The sequence below is a fragment of the Rhineura floridana genome, chromosome 3 (genome assembly GCF_030035675.1).
Source record: "Rhineura floridana isolate rRhiFlo1 chromosome 3, rRhiFlo1.hap2, whole genome shotgun sequence".
Taxonomy (NCBI): Eukaryota; Metazoa; Chordata; class Lepidosauria; order Squamata; family Rhineuridae; genus Rhineura; species Rhineura floridana.
Window position 1 is genome coordinate 29,727,335 of NC_084482.1, and position 5,382 is coordinate 29,732,716.

Here is a 5,382-nt window from a genome sequence, read left to right on the forward strand (position 1 = left end):
AGCAGCATCTCAGTCTTGTCTGGATTGAGCTTCAGTTTATTAGCCCTCATCCAGTCCATTGTCACAGCCAGGCACCAGTTCAGCACATTGACAGCCTCACCTGAAGAAGATGAAAAGGAGAAATAGAGCTGCGTGTCATCAGCATACTGATGGTAGCACACTCCAAAGCTCCAGATGACCGCACCCAACGGTTTCATGTGGATGTTGAATAGCATGGGGGACAGAACTGACCCCTGTGGAACCCCATACTGGAGAGTCCAGGGTGCTGACCAAGCACCACCTTCTGGAGACAACTTGCCAAGTAGGAGCGAAACCACCGCCATGCAGTTCCTCCCACTCCCAACTCAGCCAGTCTTCCCAGAAGGATGGTATCGAAAGCTGCTGAGAGATCAAGGACAATCAACAAAGTCACACTCCCCCTGTCTCTCTCCCAACAGAGGTCATCATACAGGACGACCAAGGCTGTTTCCGTGCCTAAACCAGGCCTGAAACCCGACTGAAATGGATCCAGATAATCGGTCTCATCCAAGAGTGACTGGAGCTGGCCCGCAACCATTCGTTCAAGGACCTTGACCAGGAATGGAACATTTGCCACCAGCCTATAGTTATTAAGATTTTCTGGGTCCAGGGAAGGTCTCTTCAGGAGTGGTCTCACTACTGCCTCTTTCAGGCAGCCAGGGACCACCCCCTCTCACAGAGAGGTATTAATCACTTCCCTGGCCCAGCTGGCTGTTCCATCCCTGCTAGCTTTTATTAGCCAAGAAGGGCAAGGATCCAGCACAGAAGTGGTTGCACGAACCTGTCCAAGCACCTTGTCAACATCCTCAAGCTGTACCAACTGAAACTCATCCAGTTTCAGGGAAGTTCTGCGCTGTGCAAAGGCTCAGTGGGCTTTCTAGAGAGAATACAAAAAGTGTCATGATTGTTTAGCGAGACTGTGTCATGAAACATTACAAAACACCGAAGATAAAAAAGAGACAGCCTGACGTAGAAGATTGAGTTTAACTGATGGAAGCATTTTATTGACACAAGGACAAAGTTAAAAACAGACGACGGGTCTTATCAGAATCTTTTCAGCGCTATAGATACTGATGGCTATACTGTACTTACAAGAATCTTGTAAAATACTGATGGCTATACTAACAATAATCTGGTAGTGCTATAGATATTGGCTGCACTTAACTCCATCAACTCTTCTCCTGGTCAAATATAACATTCCATTGCCGCATTTATCAGAGTGTACTGGCTTCTGATGGACATCACTGTGATACACTACATCTAATCAGTTTATGCCAAGATGTAGTGTTATTTGCTGGGCATGTAGGTCATTCACAGAAAGAGAGAAGAGGTAGGTGGAGCTATCCAGCATGGTCTGTAGGGGAGGCTGGGAGCAGGGGGCCCTGGGCAGGCTGGTGCCCAAGGGTCCAGTCACACCTGGCGCTGGCGCTGGTGCCCATCCCTGTGTTCTTTGGTTTACATATAATATGAAGGGGTACCAGGAATCTACAAAGGTTTCTTTCTTCAACTTGCCCCTAGCTTGTTGGAGTTTGGAGGTTAATTTCTTCATAAGTGCTATGTGCCATACTTTTTGCAACCAGTATTGTATTACGGCACCCTTTAGATCTTTCCAATGCTTAGCAATTGTGAGACAAGCTGCCATAAGTAGCTGACTTATCAAATTCTTGCATTGTATATCCTTATTTGAGTCTAGAAATAAATTCAAAATTGCAAGTTGTGGTGTTTGGTTAACATCTTGCTTGGTTATTTGCTTAATTTCTTTAAATATAGCATCCCAAAAAGTTTGCACTTTTTCACAAGGCTACCATATATTGTGATATGTGCCGACTGAATCGCATCCCCTCCAGCACTTGGGGGAGAGGGTATGATTCACTCATGTCGTGATAAATGCAGTGGTGTGACATACCATCTATGAATTATTTTTAACATTGTTTCTAGAACCTGATGTGAGGAAGTGAGCACTAGACATTTAGTCCACAGTTGTTCCAGTCTCTCTCATCAAGGTCCATTGACCAATCTCCTTCTAATTGATGTTTGAGTCCTATTAACTGATCTAGCCCGGTATCTAAAACCATGTTATATAATTTGGAGGTAACCCCTTTTTCTCCATTATGCACTGCCATTATAATATTTTCAAAAGTCGATAGATTTGACGATGCTTGTACCTTAATCTAGGTAGGCTGGAGAGGAAATCTTGAATTTGTTTCTAAAAAAGCCATTGAAATCCTGTTTGACCTACCATTTGTCTAAAATTTCTTTCTCTTATTAAGACTCTGTTGGGGTGAAAGTCTCTGAAGCAAAATAGTCCTTGTTCCCTCCATTGTTTCCATGGTAGGTACCTATTTTTATTTTAAAAGGAGAAGGCTTAGATATAAGTTGATGTGATCACTGACCCCAGATCTTGAGCAGAATGGCTGTAAAAGGGATTTTGTTAACTTGCATCATTTTCTTATTTGCCTTTGATCTAAGAAGCCACATTCCCAGTGGAATACCTTGTATTTTCCAGTTGAGTCCATTTTTTATTTGTCATCTAATATCAATTGCAGTAAATGATATGGCATCAAAGTAAAATTTTACATGAGGGATTCCCCATCCCCCTTTGATTTGCAAAATAATTTTTTTTATCCTGCGAAATAATTTTTGTTTCAAACGTAAAATGATTTAACTCTTTTTGCCAAATTTTGAGTTGTTTTTCATTTACATAGTCGGGGAGAACATGGAAAAAATGTAAATTTATGTACAACATTTTTATTGTGGCTATGCAGGCAGATAGTGGGAGTTTTAATTTGGTCCATGTGACATCCTTCCCTGGTTCTCCCTGTCAGGTTCCCATCTGCTTGTGGCTACTGCCTTTCACTAGGCACCACCAGGGATACCACCAGTCCGGACCGTCCTTTATATGGTTTCTCACTCCGCTCTAGCACAGATCCCACTAGATCCCCCTGCTAGGCAACACCACCAGTCACATCCTATAACCAATACTCCCAGAGACTTTGCCTGAGTCTCTCTCTAGCTGGTTACTTTTGTGACTGCGTGCTTATGCTGTTCCCAACCCCCTTGTATCTTTATAGATAACGCATACAACTCTGGGTTGCTCTGGACACTTGAATTGTTATTATTCCTCCCTTCACCGCTGCCACCATTAGATACTGTTTCTGTTCAGCCTTGGTAATTACCTTGCCCTCCCTTCTGGTATGTATATCCCCCAGCCAAGGATCAGGCCTTTGGTAAACCAAATAAGTATTTATTAAATATCAGAAATAACAAGATTAGTTTTAGAATGTTTCACAAGCGTATGGTTTCATCTATTCCTGTTTTGTTATTGACTTATTAATCAGAACTCCAACTCCCTCTTTCTCCACACTCCTGACCTCCCCCCTCAAACACCTCTTTCTCCACACTCCCAACATCCACCACCAAACACCTTCTTCTCCACCCTACTAACATCCACCCAGATTCAACTGTCATTCTTCTATTTATACTCCCAGCCATTCAAACGCTCAGCCAATCATCCAGCATTCTACTGCTCATGTACTCCCCCCTCCTCTTTCACTCCACTTACCATATGTCTTCTATATAAACAGCACTTTCCATATTTACACTATAAGCAGGAACATCACATTCCCCCCCTTAAAATAACAGCAAAGTATTATTCCTGCTCTAGGATTCATACGACGCATTAACAATAAAAAACAAGTCTCTTTGGGGAAAATGTCTTTTTTGCACCCATGTCTGGGTCACATCACTGCAGTCCCAGCCACCTGCCTTGAAAGTCCATCGGCCAATACATTGTCCTTGCCTTTGATGAACTTGAAGTCCACCTGGTAATCTTGTAGAGCCCAGGACCACCTCTGCAGCATAGTGTTATGATTTTTCATAGTCTGTAACCATAACAATGCTCGATGATCCATCGTCACTGTAAATCTTCGTCCCCACACGTATGGGCACAACTTGCTCAGTCCCCACACGACCACTAGGCACTCCTTTTGGACCGACGAATAATTCTTCTCCCTTGATGTCAGCTTGTGACTAAGATACGCCACTGGATGTCTGGTGCCTCCTCTCTCCTGCAGCAAGACGACCCCCAGCGCTAGGTCCGACGCATCCGTAGCCACGATGAATGGTTGCTCGTAATCTGGTGCTATTAATACAGGCCCTTGGCACAAGGCTTGCTTCAGAAGGTCAAAAGCCTTTTGAAATTCATCCGTCCACACCACACGCTCAGCACACTTTTTCCTTGTTAGCTCATGCAAGGGGGTTGCGATTTCCCCAAAATCTTTTACAAATTTACGGTAAAAACCAGCCACACCTAAAAATGCCCTAACTTGTTTCTTAGTTAAGGGGATGGGCCACGATTGTATTCCCTCAACTTTGCTCCATAAGGGGGTTATTTTCCCACTCCCCACCTTATGTCCTAAATAGATCACTTCATTCAACCCAAACTGGCATTTCTTGGCTTTTATTGTTAGCCCTGCTTTCTTAAATGCCTCTAATACTGCTGTCAGGTGTTGGACATGCTCAGGCACCAACTTGCTGAAAATGGCCACATCATCTATATAGGCCACTGCGAAATCTGACATGCCTCGCAACACAGTATTAATTAGTCTCTGAAAAGAACTTGGTGAGTTCCTTAGTCCCATGGGTAAAGTCACAAACTCATATAACCCATTTGTTGCTGGATGGTAAGTAGTTGTCTTTAAATGTTTGAGACCACAACACTTCCACATACATTGCATCACTTCTTCCATGAATACACTGCCTTGATCCGTCAACACTTCATGAGGGAAACCCAGTCTCATAAAGATTTTTAATAAAGCCTCTGCCACTACAGGGGCTTCCACGGATCTTAGTGCTTCAGTGTCTGGGTATCTGGTGGCAAAATCCACCACCACCAATAGATATTTCTTGCCATGCCTTCTGGGTTTGGAAAAAGGGCCCACCAAATCTATTCCCACTCTATAAAAGGGTTGTCCTATTATAGGAAGGGGCTTCAATGGTGCTTTTGTCTTTACTCCACGTTTCCCCACCTTTTGGCATATGTCACAAGATAAACAATACTGTTTTACGTCTTTAGAAATATTTGGCCAATAATAGTGTGCAGCCAATCTTTTCTTGGCCTTCTTTATTCCAAGATGCCCTGCACATGGGACATCATGGGCTACCTCTAGCAATCTGGCTCTGTATTTGCTAGGTACCATCAATTGTTTCACTGGTTCACATTCATTCTCTCTCTCAGCAGGCATCCACAGTCTATATAAAATCCCATTCTCACACACAATTTGATTCCTCAGATTGTCAGTAAAGGGAATCTTTTGTGTAAGGGCTTGGTCCTTCATTTGCTTCAAACTTGCATCCTTATCCAGC